This window comes from Macrotis lagotis, chromosome X, assembly GCF_037893015.1.
Source record: "Macrotis lagotis isolate mMagLag1 chromosome X, bilby.v1.9.chrom.fasta, whole genome shotgun sequence".
Taxonomy (NCBI): domain Eukaryota; kingdom Metazoa; phylum Chordata; class Mammalia; order Peramelemorphia; family Peramelidae; genus Macrotis; species Macrotis lagotis.
Genome location: NC_133666.1, coordinates 666717506 through 666738132, shown reverse-complemented (window position 1 = coordinate 666738132; position 20627 = coordinate 666717506). Strand labels below are relative to the sequence as shown.

General features: G+C 40.6%; 1 long non-coding RNA gene across 1 annotated transcript in view; it reads right to left on the bottom strand.

Annotated features, from left to right (window-relative positions):
- Positions 1-20627, bottom strand: part of LOC141497827 (uncharacterized) — a 50640-nt gene that overhangs the window by 27090 nt on the left and 2923 nt on the right. The window contains exon 2 of the long non-coding RNA XR_012471452.1: positions 14424-14551. This is a non-coding gene — a long non-coding RNA (uncharacterized LOC141497827). The remainder of the gene's footprint in view (positions 1-14423; positions 14552-20627) is intronic.

The following is a 20627-nucleotide window of genomic DNA, read 5'->3' as shown; positions in this document are numbered from 1 at the left end:
AAGAAGGGATTCTATCCCTTCCCCCAGTCCCAATCTTGAAAACCAGTAGGAGCCAGCAAGATATGCCTACCATAGGGATTATTTATTATTGCAAATAAAAGGCATTTGTGTCTCAGCATCCCTGGTTGGTTACTGACCTTGGATTTGATTTTCTAAGAGACCATAGATTGTAACAGCATAACTCTGTATTGGCATATCTATTTCCCTGGCTGGTGATGGAGGCGGAGAGAGAAGAGAGATGCTCTCTATTTGTCACTGCTACCCGAGCCCTATCCTCCCCCTCCCAACCCCAGCCCCCCCCCCGCTCTGATAATGGTCCCCAGCCCTGAACCTGAAGCATGAATTAGGGCCTTTCATCTATGCTAGAAAAACAAACCCTGAAAAATAGAGAGGGACTGCTATTCTGACAGGCTCCCTCATTAATAACCCCACCTACTGTCACCGTGAATCCTTCCAGTACCAGCATCTGCCGCTCCAGATCTGGAGATGGGACCAAATCCAATCCAATCCTATCCTGGAAGCATCTATTAAGGACCCAAAATGGGCAAGGAGCTATGCCAAGCAATGGGGGCACAAAAATAAAATGGGGTGGGGGAGAAATAATCCTTCCCTTGTAGGAGCTTTCATGCTACTGGGGTAGGGGGTGGCAAGGAATCTACAACATAAAAAAGGTATATGATATGAGAGAACTTAAGGGAGAAGAGAACTTTATAGGGACTAGGAAAAGCAATCAATGAATCCATCCATCAACAAGCATTATGTACTGTGTGTGACTGGGGTTAGGTGTTGAGGAAGGGGAAGATAAAACGCTAGGATCTTGTTCTGTTGAAGGAGGTGACATATATAAATAACTATATACAAGTAAATTGGGGGAACCAGGAGGTGAAGGCTGGACTAGGTGGTATTCAACAACCCTCCCAGTCCTACACGCAGGATTTGTTGAGTGAAACCTTTATAGAGAAAAGGACTGGATCTGTAATTTCACAGGAGCTCCTGGGGAAGAATTCCCTTCAACCAATGCGGGTTGGTGCCAGCTCTATAACTTATCATCTTGGAGAATTGTTGGGGGGGCATTGAGAGGTCAAGGGACTTGCCAAGATCGCATAGTCAATATGTTTCAGAGAGGAGACTTGAGCCCAGATCTTCCCAGCTCTGAGGCCAGCTCCCTAACCACCTGACAACACAACCTCCCACCATATAGACATAGGCTTCTTTTCCAAAGAAGAAAAGGGATCTGCAGGAACCTAGTCCCTTACCGATTGAGCATCTTGGTCCTGTCTACCTTAAAGGGGAAAATTGAGACATACCTAAGGCCTTTGCCCCAGGATGGCATGGCAAACTGAGAGGGTAATATGGTGAGAGGGCATGTGCCCTCCAGAGGGGCGGGGGGAGATGTGTGGAAACTCTTCAGACTCCCAAGATTTCAGTTCAGCTGCTTTTGAATAATTCACCAGGCTTTTCTAGCCCTGATCTCTATACATCTGCCATGGGCTTGGTAGGAGGGGAAATGACAGTTGTTGACAATTTGCTTAGTAAACAGATCATTATTTCTCCAGCATACATATGTAAGAGCTGCTATCATACTTCCTGAGCTGACTCTGACTTGAAGCCTGTTGACCTTTTCAGCCTGAATCCCTGCCGATGCTATAGATCACACTCATCTTCCCTGATGTCCCCACCCAATGGACCAGCCTCCCCCACCCAACACTGCCAGGCTCTGAGAAACCAAGCAGCCTTTTCATTTGGAGATAAAGATAAAAAGAGTAAAGGAGAAAGAAGACTGGGTTTAGAGCTAGAAGGGACCTTGAAGGTCAAGTCCCAACTCTCTTCATTTCACAGATGAGGGTACTGAGACCAAGAAAAATTGAGTAGCTTGCAAAAAGGTTATCTGGCTAGTAGGAGTCTGAGGTAGGTAGGACTTGAACCCAGGTCTTCCTTACTCCAAGTCCAGTACCCTAACCAAAGAGAAAGGGAGGGAGAGAAAGTCTGAAAGACAGAGACAGTCACAGACAGACAGAGAGAGAGAGAGAGAGAGAGAGAGAGAGAGAGAGAGAGAGAAGAGAGAGACGCACAAAGAGACAGGGAGAATCGCAGAGAGAGAAACAGAGGCAGAGAGATAGAAAAAAAAATGTAAGACAGAGAGAGAAAAAGCCAAGAGAGAATGAGAAGAGGGAGAGACAGAAAGAGAAAAGAGACAGAGATAGAGACAGAGATATTCTACAGATTACAGATGAGTTCCAGAGACAGTTTACTTAGCCAACTATGGAACTGGGCATGAGTTTATACCTTTTCAGGAATGAATGTTGACATGTGTTTGCTTTGCTTTATGATTCCTTCCCAATTAAACATTTTATTACATCAATACATGCCCCTTGTCTATTCTGGTAGCCTGGTGTATACACTGAGTTTAAATGATTTCAGAAGTTGCCAACTGACCTGGAATGGGGACTCAAGCCAAATGAGGTAGATCTAGCCCCAAAGACCCCCCCTCCCAGAATAAACCCAGAGTTTTGTGTGAATCCCGGATTGAATGGAATACAAACTACACACAAAATCTCAGAGAAGAGGGGTGGCTAGGTGGTGCAGTGGATAAAGCACCGGCCCTGGAGTCAGGAGTACCTGGGTTCAAATCTGGTCTCAGACACTTAATAATTACCTAGCTGTGTGGCCTTGGGCAAGCCACTTAACCCCATTTGCCTTGCAAAAACCTAAAAAAAAAAAATCTCAGAGAAGGGATCTCATATGCCATCTAGCCAACCCATACCTGGTCAAGAGCCCCCTCCATAAGGTTCACAAGCAGTAATGAGGCCTTCATTTGGAAACATCTAGTGATAAGGAACCACTCACTCCCAAAGCATCTCAATTCACTTTGGGATGGCTCTATTTAAGAGGAAGGGTGTCCTGACATCTGGACAAAAATGTGCCTCTGTCATTTCTACTCATTGATCCTAATTCTGTCTTCTAAATCAAACTGAACAGCTCTAATTCCTCTTTTATGTGCCAGTGTGAATATAGCAATCATGTCCCCGGGAAGTTTTCTCTTCTCAAAACTAAGTATACAACACATTTTTCTTCAGTGATTCTCTCCTTGCCTGCTGAAGGGAACTTCTTTTTGTCGTTCATTTTCTTTTAGAAGGCAATTCGAGGGAAAATAACAAGGGATGCAGAATCTAGAGTGGAAAGGGAGCAAAGTATTGTGGAAAGGGTACTAAGTAGGAAAGAAAGGAAGGGAGAGAGGGAGAGACAAAGGAAGGAGTTAGGGAGGAGAGAAGAGAGGGAGGAAAGGGAGGGAGGAGAAAAGGAAAGAAGGGAGGAGGGAAGGAGAAAAGGAGGGAGAAAAAACTGTGTAGTCAAAAGACTGGGTTCAAATCCTACTTTTAATGGTGGGAATTTGAACTTTCTATCTTGTAACCTTGGGTAATTCACTTAACCTTCTGAGCCTTAATTTTTCATCTGCAAAGTGAGGGGGTTGGGCTAAATGGCCTCTGAGAACCTTTCTCACTCCAGATGTATTATCCTATAGTCTTAAAAATAATATTTAGACAGAGTGAAAACCAGGTTTTTTAATAATAGGTTAAGAGGCTGAAATTTGATTCAGGGAACAATAAGGAGCTGATGAAGTTTCTTGAGCAAGGGAATAAGATCAAATTAAGATAGTCTGCAGGCCATGTGTGCAGTGACCTCTAAGCACAAAAGGTGCTGAATAAGTGTCTGTTGTTCTCTGAAGGATAGATTGGACAGAATGGAGTAGGGACAGGGTTGAAACTACCCCAGGAGAAGAAATGCTAGAACCCCACCTACCAAAGAGTTAGCTTTCCCTCTAGCCCTAGATGGGATCATGAACTCCTCCAATCCAATCTGCCTGCACACAACAAATTCAGTACCTACTGGATGCAGAGTCCACAGAACACATGGTCCAGGCATGAATAATCTGACTTTAATATATGATTTCAACATGCCACTCCTCTGCTCAAGAATCTTCCTTAGCCCTCTATTATTCCCTGGATGAAATCTACTCCATTTCCCTCCTTTTGGTCTAAGTTTCTTCATCTATAAAACAAAGAAAGTTGGTCTAGCTCAAGAAGTTATTATTCTGTGGCTTTTCCTGGCATTATCAGATCTCCCTATTTTGCATAAAAAGTTCCCCACCACAAGCATCCTCCAAAAGCTTTCAAGGTCCCTCATTTCACTAACAAAAAACATAGATAATTTCAAATAGAGATTTCTTGGCCCAGTTGTTCCCTTTATCACCATACGCTAGTAAAATAATGACTTTATTTAGTTTTCCTGAAATTTAGTTTCCCCTGAAAAACCCCTACCTATTTGACCAGGTCAGCACAGATGCAAGTAATAAATAATAGCAATCTTCCAGTAGTCGAGTCAGCACTTCCCATGAGTTATGGTAGAAGGAAATTGCCAGTAGAATCCAAACATAACTTGGTAAGTTCACAATAAACTCTGATCAGAAATACCTGTTTTACCTGTAGGATACAGGCTTTGAATTAGAGTCACATGTAGGCATGAACTGGGAAATATCCCACTCACTTCCATAGGATTTCTCCAAAATCGCATGTTTAGTTATAGCAGGACAGAAAATTGCCCAAGCGATGGATGATTTATGGAGAACACTGGTCTACAGTTTGGGACATCTATGAGCTGGATAATGTCCAGAGGACAGCAATCAGATGTCTTATTGGGATCATTTTAAAAAACTGGAAGAAGAAAAAGGCTTGAGGAAAACATAAAAGATGTCTTCAGGTATTTCAAAGGTATCGTATGGGACAGGAATTTTGGAGTCCAAGAACCTGAGTTCAAATCCTATCTCTATCAGAACCAGTGTGATCTTAGGTGAATCATGTAATCTTGGTTTCCTCTTTGTTTTCTTCATCTGGAAAATGAATGGGTTAGATGAAACGCTTGTTTTCTCATCTAGAAAATCAGAGACTTGGACTAGATGGTCTTTGAGGTTCATTTCAGCTCTACATCTATGAACCATGATTTATTCTGCTTGGCCCAGAGATAAGAACAAGGAAGAGTTGCGTTCAATGATTTCTTAGGTTCCTATGTGTATCCCCAGTGCCTAATATGATGCCTTGAAGGAAAGAAGGAAGGAAGAAAGGAGGGAAGAAGGGAGAGAGGGAGTTAAGTCCTTTGCAAATATTATGTAATTTAATCATCATAGCAATCTTGAGAGATAAGTGATATTTATTATCCTCATTTTTCAGTTGAGGAGACTGAGGCACACAAAAACTAAGTGACCTGCCCAAGATCATATAGCTAGCAAGTGTCTTCCTGACTCCAGAGCCTGTGTTCTAACCATTATGATATATAGCTGCCTCCATGATGATTAGATCATAGAATCTAATCTCAAAGCTTATTTTAGGAATCACCTAGTCTGTAAGAGCCAATCTCCTAATGATAAATGTTCAAAAGATATGAACAATTTTCAGAGAGAGAAATCCAAGTTAACTGAAGTAATGAAAAAGTGTTTCAAAAAACTGATAATTAGAGAAATACACATCACAGCAACTCTGAAGTTTTACTTCAAACCCATCCGAATGGCAAAGTTGAAAAAAAGAGGGGGGGGAAATGACACATATTGGAAGGGTTGTGGGAAAACAGGTACATGAATATACTGTTGTTAAACTAATGGTGTTGCCATTCTGGAAGCAATTTGGAACTAAGCCCCAAGAGTTACTAAATTGTGCCTATACTTTGCCTTAGCAAACAACAGTACAAGGTCTATGTCCCCAAAGAGATGAAAGAAAAAGGGAAAGGTCTCATATGTAAAAATTCTTCATAGCTTCTTTTTAGACAGCAGCAAAGAACCCATAATTAAAAGAATTCCCATCAGTTGGAAAATGGTTTAACAATTATGGAATATTGATGCAATGTAATAACATTATGCCATAAGAAAAGAGATGGTTTCAGAAAAGCCTGGGAAGACTTATATGAACTGATGCAGACTGATATGAGCATCACTAGGAAAACTAAACTATAAAATTAACAATTTTGAAAAACCTGAAAACTATTATCAACTCAATGATGAACCAGGATTCCAGAGGACTGATGAGAATGTTATCCTCCTCCTGGCTAAGATTCAATGGACTAAATATACAGAATGACACACACTTTTTTTTTACCATAGACAATATGGGAATTTGAGAAACTATACATGTTTGTTAGAAGGGCTTTGTTTTGTTCGGAGAAGAGAGAAATGTTCGTTTAAAAAGGAAAAAGAAGAAAACAAACTAGCCCAAAATGTTCATATTTTTAAGTATAGTAGGGGTTAAGATCCATTGATCACTGTCAATTGAGTCTCCCCTGTGCTTGATGAAGTTATAGGATATAAGAGACAGATAACAGAAAGAATGAGAGGCAGGGGTGCAACCCTTTCATTCAGTCATTTCAAAATATCCCCTGGTATTGAGGTGTGGCGGGAAGAGAACTAGAACCCAGGATGAAAAGTCTGCCTCTGATGTTTACTATCTGTAAACTTGACAGTTGACTGTGTGACCTTGGGTAAGTCACTTAAACTATGGGCTGGAATGTTCTTCTCTATAAAATGAGGGACTTCAACTCAATTGATTTTGAGGGGGGTCCTTCCAGCTATAAATCTGCATTGATAGGATCCCTTGACCCCACACACAGAATGATCCACCATGCCCTTCAAAAAAGTTAAGAAAAACAAACCAGCCCTTCAGGCATCTCTGACAAATAGAGGCAACACTCTGCCCCCATTGTCCCACACTCCTCCAACAAAAAGGAAGAAGCTGCAATTCCCCCATCCTTCTCTGAGGCTCTTTTTGAGCATAATAATGACATGACTGTGTGCAGTTATACATACATTGTTTTAATCATTGCATACACTGTTTTTCTGGTCCTAGTCAGTCTACATACTAGAATACATTCTACATCTATTCACACAAGTCTTCCTATTCATCATCTTGCCAACTTAGAAACTGAGGCCCAAAGTCACACAGGAATAGCAAACACAATAATAATAGTAGTAGTAATAATAATAATAATAAAAACAAATTGCTTTATATTTTGCAAAGCTCTTGTCTTACTTGATCCTCAGAACAATCCTTAATAAAAGTCCACTGGATTGTTCTGAATGTCAGTCCACCAGGCAAAGTTTCCTGGGATTCAGGCCAATGCTGCTTCCTCCTCACTCCTAGTGGAGTCCAACTTAGGGGCTGAGCATTCTTACAAACAATTCTCTTGTAACACACTGTCTTCGAAAGAGTAAGGGCCTAAAGCTCCTTGTTCTTCCAGTCTCCCTCCCTCTCTCTCCTTCCTGTCCACAACCATCCTGCCCCCAACCCCTATCCAATGTGTCCATCTGGCCTAGAGGAAAATGAACAGGATGCCTGGGATGGGCTCCATGGACGCTGCATTCCTCCCCAGCTCCTGAGCAAAAACACTCCCATCACTGGACAACCAGCTCAGAAACCTTGACTCCTCCCCTAGGCTGACCCAGCCAGGAAGAACAAAATGTTTTTTTGATGATGAGATTTCACTGGTGCCTTCCCAGAGTGCTTGGAACTACAGCTGGCAAGGAGAGAAGCCAAAACCTCATGGGCCAGATGCCTTCCAAAACAAAAAGAACCTCCCCCCTCCTCCTTCCTCCTTTTCCCCTTCCTTCCTCCTTCTCCCTCCTGCCTCTTCCTTCTCCATCCTCCCTCTTCCCTCCTTCTTCTCCCTCCTCCTCCTCTTCCTCCCAGGTTAGGGAAAAAACCTTGCCTCACCAGTCTTTGACAGATTTCAATCCCTCTCAATAACTCAGTGGTCTCACCTCTATGGGTATGCCTTTCATCAGTGCAAATAACAAATCATCTTTGCTTTTTCCTCCCTCGTTAGTCCCCTCTGTATCTTATTTTTCTACATATTTTTCCTACTCCTGCCCCACCCCAGCCCATAGGACAGCTAGGTAGTACAGTGGATAGAGGGACGGACCTGGAGTCAGGAAGACATGAGTTTAAATATGTCCGGAGACAGTCAGTGGTTCTGCCACCCTGGGAATCATGTCATCTTAGGTTAGCCTCAGGCTCCTCATCTGTAAAATGGGGACAATAATGAGTAACCTACCTCCTACAGTTGTTGTGATGATCAGTTGAGTTAACTGTTCTTCACAAACTGACAATGCTGATATACGTGTCAACTGTTGATATTCACCCAACTTGCTGGAGATTTTTCTATCAAAGGTGCTTAACCTGGGGTCCATGAATTTGTTTTTTTTTTAAATACTTTTATCTTATATTGCCATAAAATTGGTTTGCTTTATAATCCTATGTGTTGTATCTTGGGGCATTTCAGAATATGATTCTAAGAAGAGTTCCATGACTAAGTGCCAAAGGGGACCAGAACCTAGATTCGATCTTTTTTTTTTCATTTCAGGGATATCATTCTGTATTTCATCCAAATCATTTTCCCCTCCAAACATTATCTTATTTATAAGCCTTCTGAAGATCAGTGTTATTGAGCAAGTTGTAAGTAAGACCCTAAAGCAGATCACTTAAGAATCTCTGATGATTGAGGTGGCTAGGTAGCGCAGTGGATAGAGCACCAGCCCTGGAGTCAGGAGTGTCTGAGTTCAAATCCGGCCTCAGACACTTCCTAATTACCTAGCTGTGTGGCCTTGGGCAAGTCACTTAACCCCATTGCCTTGCAAAAACTAAAACACAAGAATCTGATGATTTCGTCATTACTTCCTAGATTTTTCCTCTCATGCTACCTGCATTCCCATCATCACTTTCACCACCACAACCACTCTCTCCCTCCAAACTCTTGTCCCTTTATTCTCATGTCCACATGCATTAGTATATTGATGAATGTTTAACAACCAGCTTGGGGCTGGGGGGGGGGGGGTTTCACACATTTTTTCCATCAGTTTATTAAGTGCAGAAATCAACAAAACATTAATCAAGCCCTGATTTATACCATTTGCCAATCTGCCAAGAGTAGATTTGTAAACACTGAAAATTTAACAATAGGCTCTCAAAAATAGTTAAAGCTTACCTGCTTATTCCCTTCTACCTATCATTCCCAGGTTCTAATAGGTGAATTTTCATTTAGTCTTGAATAGGAATCAGTCCTGTGAACTCCTAAACCATCACCACAACATGTTGTTCTTGTTTTGGGGGGTTTTGCAAGGCAGTGGAGTTTAAGTGACTTACCCAAGGTCACACAGCTGGATAATCAAGTGTCTGCGGTCAGATTTGCACTCAGGTCCTCCTGACCCCACTGTGCCATCTAGCTGCCCCCACCCCATGTTTTCTATCCACCTCTCCTACAGGTCCTCTTTGTGTGTTGACTTTAGATGGTAAACTCCTTGGGGATAAGACTATCTTTTGTCTCCTTTTGTAGCACCCACACTTAGCCCAAGATCTGGCCCATAGCAGGTCTTTGAGAAATGCTTATTGCATTGACTTTATTGACTTGACTTCTCCTAATAGAATTTAAACTTCTTGGGAGCCAGGATGGTTTTGCTTGATTGGTCTTGTTGCTTTGTTGTTACCAAAGTCCCAGGTACATAGTCAGATGCTTTATATATACTCTAGCTGTAAAATGAAGAGCCTTCAAGCTCATCCCTTTCTGACTTAAATCTATTAAGATCTTATTAAGAACCTACTAATTCCATTCGATTCAAAAAAACACCTACTTTGTGTCCGTTCTATGCTAGCCTCTGGAAATATAAAGATAAAAGTAAAACAGTTCCTGTCCTCAAGAAGCTTACATTCTGCTGGAAGAATCAACTTGCATTATTATAAGAAATAGCAATAATGATAATAATAATGATGATGATGATGATGATGCATAACATTTACATAGGGTTTTAAGATTTGTAAAGCACTCTACACTTATTGTGTCTTTGGACCTTACAGCATGATTAATAGAGGCCGCTATTTTATCCCCACTTTACAGATGAGAAAACTGAGGCTGAGAGACATGAATTGAAGCAAACCTTCCTGAACCCAAGTCTACCAGGACACCTAGCTACCAACTGAATGCAAAAAAAAAAATCAATAATAAAAATGTATAATCTATTTTTTAAAAAAATGTATCATCTCAAATTGTTTATTATGTCTGGGAGAAGAGAGGGGAAGGAAGAAGAGAGAAAATTTGCAACTCAAAAAATTTTAAAAGGATTAATAAAAATTGTCTTTATATGTAACTGGGGAAAAATTATTTCAACAAAAAAAGCAGTAATAATAATAATAACACATGAAAGACAATATGGGGCAATGACTAGAGATCAAGATAGGGACACACACACACACACACACACACACACACACACACACACAGACGCACAGTCTCTATGCTTCTGACAAAGTCACACAACAAAGCCTCAGTGTCCCAGGGAGCTCAGCCAGAGTTGGTAAAGGAAGATTCCTCACTGGTATTCCAGTCTCTACCACGTCAATGAAATCACCGGCTTGATCTAAAACAAACCCCAAAGGAACCCCAAATTTATGCCACTTGTCACTCTTGGGTCATCACTGAAAATTTTAGGGGGCCTCCTTGCACCCACCGCCCACCTCCCCATGGATTCTGCAGAGGTGGTGATGCTCCAAGGCACACAAGGAAAAAGTGTGGACTTGAATAGAGAGGTCCTCTCTTTGAGGAAAGCGACTTGGGACCATGAAAATCACCTCTTAATTTGTCAAATGCAAGGCGCCTTGCCCTCGTTCTCCTCTTCAGTTCTGAGCATACTTGACTATCCAGCAGCACTGCCTGCTCTTCATTTTTTTTAATGGAACTATGATTTCATCAGTGAAGGGATTTCTCTGTGAGGGAGTCCCAGTGCAGTCTAGCACCTGGTCTTTACCTTGAAAGGCTGAGCAGACAGGTCCGAATTTAAATCCTACCCCCAAAAGTTTCCCAGGTCTATGACTCTGTGCCAGTCACTTCACTTCTGTCTGTCTTAGTTTCCTCATCTGTAAAATGGAAATAGCAATGCCACCTATCTCCCAGGGAGAGAATAACTGTAAAGTGCTTGGCACTAGAGTAAGCATTATATAACTATTAGCCATCATCCATAATTAATCATGATGATGCTGATGGCCTGGGGGCACTAACCAGGTAAATGACTTATCCAGGATCATTCTGTCAGTATGTCTCAGGAGTAGGATTCTGAAACTCATGGACTTTGAGCTGGAGGAGACATTTCCCGGATCATGAAGCCCAGATCTTCATTTCACAATAAGAAAACTGAGGTCTGCAGGAGCTAAAGAAGCACAACTAATAAGTGTCTAAGGCAAAACTTGAACCTAGATCGTCTTAGAACCAAGCCTAGATCTCTCTCCACTAAGCCATACTGGGAAAGTAAGAAGAAGAAAAAGATTTAAAATGAGCCTCCTTTGCCCATCTTTACAGGAGGGAGCCAAGGGCTGCTCCATTCTTGTGCTTGTGAACATTCCAAGCACATGGCAGATCCTAATAAATGCTTGTTGTGAGGATACAAGAGCCTTTAAAATTGAATTCTTCTAGAATCATGCTTTAAACAAAATCCAGAGGCCGTGTGAGAAGCCTTGAGAGAGGAGCTGGGAAGGATGTGAATTGGGGGAGGGGGTATTTCCCAATCCTGCCCCCCCCCAGGATCCTTCCCGCAACTTCAAGCCTTTCCCAGAATAGATAGCGCCTCTGTCAGACTGGGGCAGTGGACAGGCCAGACTGAGCAGAGCCACCCTCACCCCAACTTCTCTAGGACAACCAGAGCTGAGTATTAGGGTTCCCCTCTGAAAAGCTAGATAACCAGTAAGAGGAAATACTTAGTAGAGATTGCCACAATGCTAACAGAACACCGTAGAGTGGCAGAGCTGGGAGGACCTTAGAACAGAGGATGTCAGAGCCAGGTCTCCAAATTCAAAATCAGAATTTGAAAACTAGAAGACACCTTCTGTCTCAGGGTCCACCCTTTTCATCTCACTTCCCAAAGAGCATCTTAAGCTTACATTTCTGAAGCACTTAAAAGGTTCTTAATTCAGGAAAATCCCATGATTTCAAGTAGAAAAGAAAACTGACGGTCTTAAGTGGTCCATGGTCCCAATGTTAATTGAAGAGGTGAGATTCCTAGAACCCAGATCTCCTGTCTCTAAGCTCGGTATTCTTTCCAAAACATCACCCTGTCCCCCTAATTATAATAAAAATTAAATGGATCATGACTTAACAATTGCAAAGCATTATTTGCGCTTCACAAGAACCCATGAGGCCTATAAGGCAGTCATGCTCCCCATTTTGCAGATGGGGAGACTGAGTTTCTGAGTGATAAAATAACTTGCTTACAGTGAGCCAGATAATAAAGATCAAAGGGAGAATTATGCACCTAGGTCTTTCCAGTTCCAAATTCAGCCTTCTAACCATGGTGCCACACTCCAGCTTCTAGATCCAATTATATAAGCAACATCACAGGTTGTGACCTGTAAGAAAGATTGGCTGTGGGTAAGCTGTAATACCTTGATTATCTTCAGATAAGCAAGCAGAGGCTGTGGTTTAATTCTTTCAGTTATTAAAAGCTTACCTTTATATCTTTGTCCTAAAGCCAAAAGAGAGCCCCAGGGACCATCTAGTTCAATCTCTGCATTTGACAAATGAGGAAACTGAGGCCCAGGAGGGTTAAATGACTCTTGACCAAGGTCCCAGAGATGATAAATGGCAGGATCAGCCTTCAAATTTCATTTGAGCATTTTAATGGATATCCAAGGGTATGATTAGAGTTGTAGGAAAGGAGTTCAAATCCCGGCTCTGCCATCTGCCGCCTGTGTGACTTTGGGTAAGTCGATGTGCCTATTCAAACCTCAGTAAGGAAGGTACTAGAGAAATCATTTTACATAGGAAGAAACTAAGGCTCTGTGAAATGATGACTTGGCTATGTCCAAAAAAAGTCATCTAGTATATGTCAAAAGTGGGATTTGAACCCTGGCCTTTGTGACTCCCAAGCTGTGCCTCCTCTGCTATTTGGTCATTTCCTTCTGAACAGAAGTATAGTTCATCCAGGGCAACAGAATATTAACATTTACCCCTCCTGACCATGACTTGAGCCCTACTGACCAATAAGAGATCAGCCACCACTCTGCAGAAAATTCTCTGTCCAATCATAAACCAGCACATCCTCACAAGTCAGTGGAGAACACTGGAATGGGAGTGAGCCCGCTGGTCTCCAGGTTGGAGTTGGCCAATAAACCCAACCTCCTTGGGGGAGTTAATGTCCTTCCACCGAGTTGCCTCCTCCCACCTTGCTCAGTCAACTTGGCAACAGCCAGGACGCAGACATCTATCAGATAAAGTAATATATTGGCATCCATCACTCAGGAGAGGAGAAATAAAGTCATTGCCGTATCATCGTCTCTGGATTAATGTCCCTGCTGTGAAAACAAACCCTGCTTCTTTGCCTCAACATTTATTTTTGATAAATGCTTTGACTTTGTCTTGACATTTCAGGAGCTGCAGGAGACCATTAGTCGGTGACAGTATTCTCTGCCATTGACATTATCTCTTAATTATAATATGCAAGTAATGTGGGGAAAAATGGACCATAAATAGCTCATTTGGAGCCTGCTGCATTCTGTCCTGTCAGGAATATTGGAAAGATTCTCGTTGGCTTTCACAAATGAGCAGAGAATAATGGATATCTGGGGCACCCTAGATGCACAATCAACTTTCCGGTGATAAAAAGTTCTGAACATAAGCAAGGATTCTGGAGTTGCAATAAATCATCTGAATTTCCACCGTCCCCACCACCTCCTTTCTTTCCGCACCTCCCAGATACTTGGTGTGTTACTGGAGCAATATTATGGGCTAACAGCCTGCCACCTCCAGCCCTGCAAAACAATTTAATATTTATTGTAGAATTGATGGGCATTGATTTTTCAAGAAGTTAATTCCATTATGAGGCAAAGGAGCAGGGCAAATGGGCTGACTTGTAGAAGTCGCATTACTTGCATCTCTCTTGGCCCCAAAGCACAAGGGAAATATTAACCCTGACTTAAGTCTTGTACCCTGACCCAGGAACAAGACCCCCCCTGAAACTCTGGGTACCGATTAGCAAAAAACAGATTAGTAAAGAGCGATAAAAGCTAGGATTTTTGTCTTTATTTAAGGCTCATAAAGTGTTGTGGGAGGCGGCCTGGCTTAGTATATGGAGCACCAACCTTCAGGTCAAAATTCAGGTTCCACTTAGGACACACACAGGCCGTATGACCTTGGCAAGTCAACCACTTGACTCTCCAAGCAGTTCTGTCAGATCAGTTGCCAATCTTCCTTAGATCAGCAAGGAACCCTTTTAAAAAGCTCCCTATAGGGAGTTAATCACATTTATGGGATCATAGCTTCAGAGCTGGAAATACCTTAGAGGTCAATGGTTTAACTCTTACTTTATAGATTAGGAAACTGAGGCTTGAATAAGCATATCGACTTACCCAAAGTCACATAGGCAGCAGAGGGCAGAGCTGGCATTTGAACTCCTTTCCCACAACTCCAAATACAGCATTTCTTCCACTGTGCTGCATCTCCTGCACCAATGAAATTACAGGTCTGGGAACCCCCACTACCAAAAAAAAATAATAAAGTGCTGTACACATATTATCAGATTTGTTCCTTGCAACAATCCTGTGAGGAAAAATAATACCAATGAAGTTATCCAGTTTGATACCCCTCCCATTTTACAGATGAGATAGCTGGGGCCCAGGAAAGTCACTTAATTTACCCTGTATTATACAGATAAGAACAAACATCAAAGGAAGGATTTGAATTCAGGTCTTTTAACTCTAAATGCAATATACTTTTCTCCATCAGCCTATAAATATGGTTTGTTGTTCAGTTGTTTGAGTGTCCAACTATTTCCTTCTCCAACTCATTTTATAGTTGAAGAAACAAAAGTAAAAGAGTTGAATGACTTTCCAAGGGTCACACAGCTAGTAAATGTCTGAAGTCGGGTTTGAACTCAGATCTTCCTGACTCCAGGCCCAGCATTCTGTTCACTGTGCCACCTAGCTGCCCCCATAATTTTGGTAGGTAGTATTATTTCTTTAAGTTCTACACTTAATCAATGTCAAAGGGAAAAAAATTCATTTCCAAAAACCGGAAAATTAAAAAATAAAAAAGGTTATGGCATAGGACCCTGAATCTCTATTGTGTGTGGTTTGCTTTTTTTTAAGGTTTGTAATAAATTTACCATGTTACTATCAAAGTTGTACTTCTGAACCTCTTTCTCTTCTCTTCTATGTATTTTCTTAATTGCTTCTATTCAGCATTGCTAAAGGTTTGGTACCAAAAAAGGCAGGAAAAGAACATTTCTAGAAAAAAAAGAAAAATGGAAAAAAAGCCAACTTGTGAAGAAACACAGTCTCTCAGATAAAATGTTGAGGAGAGGCACAGGCTGCTATGAAAACCAGATGGAGGACTGCCCCTCAAATGAATGTATTGAGAGGATTTGTTTGATGGCAAAACAATGCCTGAAGTAACAATGGCTGTAGGGCCTTGTGGTCCATCAGCTCATTTGTGCTTGACTATTTTTAGAGTTTTAAACTCTAGAATTATAATCAAAGTCCCGTGAAGTGTGGCTGTGACCTAAAAGAGATTGTCACTGCTTCACCAGCTTGACAAAATTATAAATTAACTATTTGGGAAGATTTTATAAGGATTGTTAGAGATTGTAACTACCCCAAAAAAATGAATTTTTTATGTTTTGTTGGCCACAAGAAGGCCCAGTTTTGAGGCATTGGAAGTGTTAAGAAACCAGAGAAGCTTTGGGAAAAAAAGAAAAACTAAGGGGCAGGTAGGTGGTGCAGTGGATAAAGTGCTGACCCTGGAATCAGGAGCACCTGAGTTCAAATGCGACCTCAGACACCTAATAATTACCTAGCTGTGTGACCTTGGGCAAGTCACTTAACCTCATTGCTTTAAATAAATTTTTTAAAAAAGACAAGATGATGAGATAGAAGTAAAAGACTAAGCTGAGCACAGGCTGAGAATTGATTCAAACTGTTTTGCTGGGAACTTGATTGACTGGAGAATGACTGCTTTGGAAGCTGAATGTGAGAAAACTGTGTAGAGTGATAGTTCATTTTTCTTTTATCCCATCTTCAGACTGAAAGAAATCTCACAAGAAGAAAACTTCTGGTTTTACCTTCTACTGTCTTCTCTGCTTTGAGAGGCAGAAATAGAGGGAGAAATGCAGGCTTGCAGCTATTTTCCTGAGAGCTGTGGTTTTCTATCAGAAGAGATTTAGAGTTGATTGGACAAAGCAGAATTTGTTGATATTTGTAGAACTGAGAAGCATGGCAGTCCTCCTCTGCTCCTTGTCACTAGCAGAGAATGACTCTTTTTGTTATCTTGATAAGGGTACCTATGAGCTAAAAGAGCTGGAGAGAAAAAGAGGAGCAGTTTGGTCTAAGAGGAAAGATGTGATGATGAGAAAAGGAGCAACTAATAGAGAAATGGTTTTGTATATTGTGATCTAGATTATTTCTGAAGGGAGCAAGATCATCAAAGATTCATGTCCAGACTTAGTATCCTAAGCATGGTTCTCCTCTTTCATAGATCTGCCTGATAGGTTTCTATAAATGTATTCCCACTCTCCCTGGGGACACTTTGTGTCTTGATGGTAGAATGTGATCTCAGTTTGTAGATTGTTATCTTATGATTATTTCTGCTTTTGCCTTTTATTGAGTAACCGTGATGGTTACTCTTTGCAGTGACTCAACGATAGTGACACCTGCTTTTGTCTTGTTAAGTGTTATGATAACTATTACTTTTGCCTTATCATTTGATAAATGTTTATATTTAAGATTTAATGGTGTCCTCACACCCCATACCAAGTTAAGATCCAAATGGATACAGGATTTAGACATAAAAAACAATATTATAAGCAAACTAGAAAATCAAAGAGTAGTTTACCTGTCAGATCTATGAAAAGGGAAATAGTTTATGACCAAGGAAGAGGTAGAGAACATCATTCAAAACAAACTGGACAAGTTTGACTATATTAAATTAAAAAGCTTTTGCACAGACAAAACCACTGGAACCAAGATCAAAAGAAATATAGTAAATTGGGAAACAATTTTTGCAACTAGTATTTTTTTTAGATTTTTCAAGGGAATAGGGTTAAGTGGCTTGCCCAAGGCCACACAGCTAGGTAATTATTAAGTGTTTGAGGCTGGATTTGAACTCAGGTACTCCTGACTCCAAAGCTGGTGCTCTATCCACTGTGTCACCTAGCCACCCCACAACTAGTATTTCTGACAAAGGACTCATTTCTAAAATATACAGAGAACTGAGTCAAATTTTCAAAAAAAACAAGCCATTCCCCAATTCACAAATGGTCAAAGGATATGCAAAGGCAATTTACAGATGAGGAGATCAAAGCAATCCATAGTCATATGAAAAAATGCTCCAAATCATTACTTATTAGAGAAATGCAAATTAAAGCATCTCAGAGATACCACCTTACACCTCTCATACTGGCCAATATGACCAAAAAGGACAATGATCAATGATGGAAGGGATGTGGGGAAATCTGGGACACTAATACATTATTGGTGGAGCTGTGAACTCATCCAACCTTTCTGGAGAGCAATTTGGGATAATACCCAAATGGCAACAAAAATTTGCATGCCCTTTGACCCAGCAATACCACTACTGGGTCTGTACCCTGAAGAGATGATTTAAAAAAAGGATAAAAACATCACTTGTACAAAAATTATTTATAGCGCCCTGTTTGTGATGGCAAAAAATTGGAAATTAAGTGAATGCTTAACAAATTGTGGTATATGTATGTAATGGAACACTATTGTTCTATTAGAAACCAGAAGGGATGGGAATTCAGGGAAGCCTGGAGGAATTTGCATGAACTGATGCTGAGTGAGATGAGCAGAACCAGAAAAACACTGTACACCCTAACAGCAACATGGGAGTGATGTTCAACCTTGAAGGACTTGCTCATCCCTTCAGTGCAACAACCAGGGACAATTTGGAGCTGTCTGCAATGGAAAATACCATCTGTATCCAGAGAAAGAATTATGGACTTTGAACAAAGACCAAAGACTATTACCATCAAATTAGAAAAAAAAAGCATTATAATATTATGCAATTTTACTATATCATACTTTATTTTTCTTCCTCAAGGATATTATTTCTCTGTTATTACATTCAATTGAGATAAATGTATATCATAGAAACAATGTAAACACTAACAGAATGCCTTCTGTGGGGGGGTGGGGAGAGGGAAGCAAGAATGGGGGGGGGGGAAATTGTAAAACTCAAAATAAATAAAATCTTTCTTTAAAAAAAACCAATGCAGGGGCAGCTAGGTGGCGTAGTGGATAAAGCACCAGCCCTGGAGTCAGGAGGACCTGGGTTCAAATCTGACCTCAGACACTTAATAATGACCTAGCTGTGTAGCCTTGGGCAAGTCACTTAACCCCACTGCCTTGAAAAAATCTAAAAAAAAAAAAAACAAACCCAATGCTGAATATGGCACTGGATAAATCAAATGGGTCTAGCAGAAGATTTTCCTAGAATGAGTATTACCAGAGAAGATGATGTGGAAGCTGCTCTCATCCCAGTAACATTATAAATTTAAAGTCATTCTTCAAGGTGCTTCAAGGAGATTTAAAAAAAAAAAGATTTAATGGTGTCACAGTGATTTAATTTGTATAGATAGAAAGCATACCAGTGGAATCTTGGGAGTTAAAGTATCAAATAGTACAAGCATATTCCCACCACAACAAGGATAACATACTGAGTAGGAGTTGGAGTTTGAGTCGAATGGCATGCCGCTCTTTGGGAATCTCAGACCTGCTCCCATGAATGCAGTTGAACTGGCCTAGGAAGTGAACCTTGGGAGGGATAGGGGAAGAGGTGGTACTGATTTCCTATCTATTCTCCTTTCTTTTTTAAAGAAACATTATTGTTATCTCTCCTTAACCATTTCCCCTCATTAAAAGAAAAAAAGAAAAAAAGTCCTTTGAACAACTATGCATAACCCACATAAAACTGATCCACACATTAACCAAGTTTGAAAATGTATGTTTCCTTCATTTGAGCTCCTCAGCTCTCTGTTAGGAAGTGGTTAGCTTGCTTCATCATTGGTAAAGTCTAGTCATGATTGGTTATTGCACTGGTCGGAGTTCTCATGAGTCTTTCCAGAAAAACAATTTGCCGTTTTTGTTATTGTATAAATCATTGTCCTGGTTCTGCTCAATTCATTCTTTATTAGTTCATACAAGTCTTCCCAAGTTTCTTTGGATCAATATACTTTTCATCCTTGCCTTAACTACAAAAATAACCCCTTACATTCATATAGCACAATTTGTTCCTCAGTTGATGCACCTCCTTTGTTTCATTTCTTTGTCCCCATGAAAATAGCTGTTATAGATATATTTTTGAACATTTTGGTTCTTTTTCTCTTTCTTTAATCTCTCTGGGGTATAAGCCTAGTAATGGTATTGCTACGTCAATTTAGTGACTTTTGCAGTTTAGTGGCTTTTAAATTTTATTTCCATATTACTTTGGAAATAAGAACTAACTGGACAAATTTGAAGCTCCACCAACAGTGCCTTATTGTGCCTGTCTTCCCACAGCTCCTCCAGCAACTGTTATCTTCCTTTATTAAGAAATCATTTTTGCCCCTTGTGATGGGTATGAGATAGAACCACAGAATTATTCCAGTTTCCATTTCTCTCATTATTAATGATTTGTAAAATGTATCCATTTGGCCACTGATGACTAGGATTTCTTCCTTCGGAAACTATCTACTCGTATTCTTTAACTATTTACCTAAAGTAGAATTGTTTTTGTTGTTATATATTTGAATCGGTTTCTTGTATATCTTGAATATTTTTATCAAAGAAATCTCATCTATAAATATTGAGAGAAAATTTATAGAAGGTTCAGATCAGCCAAAAAAGCATTTTTTGAGTTTTCATTAGTTCTCAAGCCCTGAAATAAGCTCTATGGATACAAAAATAAAAGTCAAATAGTCCCTACCCTCAAAGAGCTTACTTTCTGTTGGCTCAATGTGCCTGAGATCATATCTCATGAATGAAATCATAGAATGCCCCTAGATGGGACATATCCTGTACTATCTAGTCTAACAACTATCTAGTCCTCCTTTTACAAATGAGGAAACTGAGACCCAGACAAGTTAAATAACTTAACCGAGAGGGCATCTAGTCCAATTCTTTCATTTTACAGATGAGGAAACTGAGTCTCAGGAAAGTTAAATTACTTTCCTGGGGGAGTCTAGAAAAGCCTTTCATTTTACAAATGGGGAAAAGTAAACCCAGGGAAGAGAAGTGATTTACCTAAAATCACACAGGTTGGAAATGTCAGATTGAACTGGAATTTGAATCCAAGTCTACAGATTCCTCCAGCCCTCTTTCCAATAACCACTCTGCTGAAATGAAGTGACTTGACATAACTAATTAGAATCAGAGACATTTTAATATAGGTTATCTTCACTCCAACTCCAGCATACTTGTACCAAAAGTGCCTCTCAAAAATCTTGTAGGAGGGGAGGCTAGGTGGATAGAGCACCAGCCCTGGAGTCAGGAGGACCTGAGTTCAAATCTGACCTCAGACACTTAATAATGACCTAGCTGTGTGGCCTTGGGCAAGCCACT